General features: G+C 50.3%; 1 pseudogene; it reads right to left on the bottom strand.

Annotated features, from left to right (window-relative positions):
• Positions 1 to 1,430, bottom strand: part of LOC103264364 — a 4,271-nt pseudogene extending 2,841 nt beyond the window's left edge.
• Positions 1,431 to 3,504: the final 2,074 nt, after the last annotated feature.

The raw sequence follows: 3,504 nt of genomic DNA, 5'->3' as shown, positions 1-3,504 counted from the left end.
CTGCACTCTCTCGCCCCCTTCCGGCCGGGGACAGGTACTGCTCTTCGTTCCTCCACATCCTTCATTGCTCTCCTGTAGTCCCCTTCTTGGGTCAGCTGTTAGCTCCACCTTGGCTCTGCACAGCCCACAGTCTTTCCACCCCGCCCACATTGGGCGCCCCGCCCACATTGGTGCCGCCCCGCCCACATTGAGCTTGGTGCAAACACTGGCCCACCCTGTCATGCCCTTCCAACCCGGAAAGGCTCCTACCCCGCGGCTCCCAGCCTGTCTTGGCAACCCCCAGGCTCCCTGTTTTTAAGCCCCGCCCACACGGTTTCTCCACCCCTGGGGCAGTGCTGCCTGGACCTTCTCTGCCCCCACCACCTCTTGCCTTGGGATCAGGGCCTGAGCCCTGGTGCTCGTAGATGTGTGAAGGTGGGCGGTCCGCGGCGGTGTCCTCCCCACGGATCACCAGCGCCTCCTGCACGCCTCCAGCTCGTTGAGCCCCACCACCGGCCTCCAGGCCAGCTGCAGGCCGAACACGTGGCCGAAGCGGCACCGCAGCTGCAGACAGAGGGTCAAGGCGCCCGTCGAGCCCGAATTCCAACCAGGCTCCATGTTCCAGTCCCACCGAGCAAGCCCTGGACGACCCCAGGTCGCTGGTAATGAGCCTGTGCCAGGAGGAGACCTGACCTCGTGATCATGGTGGGTCATCCACCGTGGTCGAGAAACTCAGTTTGGAACCACCACCCAGCTATGACCTTGCCAGAGTCACCAACGTGATCAGCAGGCCCCAGGTAGCTTCAAATTTACAGATGAGGAAACTGAAGTTCACAGAGGTGACTGTGAGGGTCAAGAACTCACCATGGCAAAAGATTTGAACCGGGTCACTGCACCTCTCTCAACTTGGATCTCCTGATTTTAATGGTGTTCAGGAACTCAACTGGCTTCCATTCAAAGACGTTCCCTTGTGGTATAATCAAAGGGATTTCAGTCTTCCTAACTTATATGCTGTCCAACTGTCTTGGAAGTCTGACAAGTACTCTCCACCAGGCCTTTGCCCTCTAGACCTTGGCCTTTGCAAAATCCAAACTGTCCTTCAGGCCCTGCTAAATGTCCTCCCCCATGAAGCCTGTGAATCTGCCTCCTCTTCTCCACCCACAGCTAGTAGAGCCTGTGACTTCACCCACTACCCACATCTGCTGCTGGGGCATGGAGGTGTTCCCAGGACCTCTGCTGCCCTCCAACACCACCTCCCTCACCTTGTTGAAGCAGTATGGTAAATTCTGGAAGCCCACATGTAGCAGGTTGCCCGTCCCAGGCACTGGCATGGGGCCTGGCGGGTAGCATGCAGCCCAACGCTGGCGTCAGTGCATCAGGTCCGCCAGAAGCAGGAAGATGGCCACCCCCACGGCCAGGGGCGCCAGTGTGTCCCCTGACAGCAATCCCATGGCTGCCTCACTGCCCCCGGCCTCCTCTGGGCACACCTGGCACACCTCAACCCACCAGGCACAGAGGACTGGGCAGGACACACTTACCACACTCTGAGTGCTTGACTAGTCTGAGCTGTTCCCTTATAAAGGGGACTGACACTGGCCTTTGCTCTCTGCTGTGAGCCAGCCTGCAGTGTTGACTGTGCTGCCAGTGAGTGCAGGGCCAGGACAGGGCGTGGTGTGCAGTGCAGGAGTCTCTGCAAAAATAAAATTATAAGCTCCCCAACCTACTGAACAGATGTGCCTCTTAGATCCCCAGGAATACATTAGAAAGCCCTTGAATCCAGTGTGATGGGTCACACCACAATCCCAGTTACTTAAGGGCCTGAAGCAGGGGGGTTTGCATGAGGGAACCTTGAAAAACGAAATACCAGGTTATGACAGGAAAGTGGTCAGACTGGCCTTGTAATACCCCTCCCTTTTGAAATTTAGGCCCAACTAACCAGCATTAACAGTAAAAGGGAGATCATAAGACTGACAAAACAGACTCTGTGGAAATAAGACACCAATTCCAACCTGACACTGACATAGCCTCACATACAAGATAGCAGGACTGAAAGAAAATAGACAGATCTTACCCCAAGTACATTTTTTTGATATGTTTTAGAATGACCCTGCAAAGCCACCTCTTGGGGAAATCTTCATCTGTATGGAGGATATCCTTCCTCGATCTGCCAGATCCAGAAGAGATTTAACTAAAAGTCTGACCCTTTGTAGGGCCCCCAAAACTAGACACTTATCACCTATTCTCTCTAAGCCTGCTTTTTAGAGGTTTCATTTATAACAAGGACCTTGACTTTCACAAACCCTGTTTATTTAACTTCAGCATTTCTTTATACTGACTTCAAATTCTTTATTTTTATTTTTTAAGATTTTTAGTTTAAAGATGTGGGGTACAATTCAGGGTTAGGATTACAAATGGTCATTATACAGGTAAAGTTCAGGCCTCACTTTGGTCCTTTCTTCACCTGATTTGAGATCAGGTACCTTTATTGATGAAGTGTGCTCCACCCTTCCCTCCCTTGGCAGTTTCCCACTGCTGCCAATCCCTTTTTCTTGTAGTATTATGATAATTGTTCAGGGCCCACCTGATACAGAGACCCACTAATGTCTGTCCATGTTGCCACATTCCCTAGAGAAGGACATGGCAAGGGCTTAAGTGCTCCTGTACATTCCTGAACAATATTCCCGAAAGTCCCATTTTCTCCTTTGCATTCCCAGTAAGCAGCTCAGGGGATCCTTGACTTCCCTGCAGACTATGCCCAATCAACTGAAAGATGCAAATCCCCACTTATTCCCTTTCTGAGTGGTCACAAGTTTGAATACTATAGTATCAATGTAATTGTATGCCTTTTGATTCGTATGACTTTTGTATCAATATAATCATAAGTTTTGTGATTTGTATAACTGTTACATAATGCAAGATGTGTTAGGCCTTGTAAACTCCCTTTACTCTATGGCAAGCTTGATTAACGCTTCTTTTCTTTCACCTTTAAATTTTTTATTTTAAAATTGTGGGGTACATTTCAGGGTTAGGTATACAGATATCCACTGTACTCCAGGCTCAGTGGCTCAGCCTGTAATTCCAGCACTTTGGGAGGCTGAGGCGAGTGGATTGCTTGAGCCCATGGGTTTGAGACCAGCTCGGGCAGCTTTGGGAGACCTCGTCTCTACAATAAAATAAAAAATAGCTGGGGGTGGTAGTGTGCTTCTGTAGTTCTGGCTACTCAGAAGGCTGAGGCGGAAGGCTCGCCAGGGCCCAGAAGGTTGACACGGGGGTGGCCTTCAGCGTGCGTGCCACTACACTCCACCTGGGCGAAGGAGTGAGACTCCAACTCAAATATAGATATAGATATAGATATGGATATATATGGATATATATATATATTCATTGCGAGGTACCCTTGTTGATGAGGTATGTTGATTAATGCTTCTGCCAGGCCCTACTGATAAAAATTATGAGATACCTCCAATACCTGGCACCAGGAAGTCTGGATCAAAAAATGTCACTATCAATAAATGTGGCTGCAAC

Source organism: Carlito syrichta, unplaced genomic scaffold, assembly GCF_000164805.1.
Source record: "Carlito syrichta isolate Samal-C Ts95f unplaced genomic scaffold, Tarsius_syrichta-2.0.1 Scaffold305648, whole genome shotgun sequence".
NCBI classification, from domain to species: Eukaryota; Metazoa; Chordata; class Mammalia; order Primates; family Tarsiidae; genus Carlito; species Carlito syrichta.
This window is presented reverse-complemented; position numbering and strand designations above follow the sequence as displayed.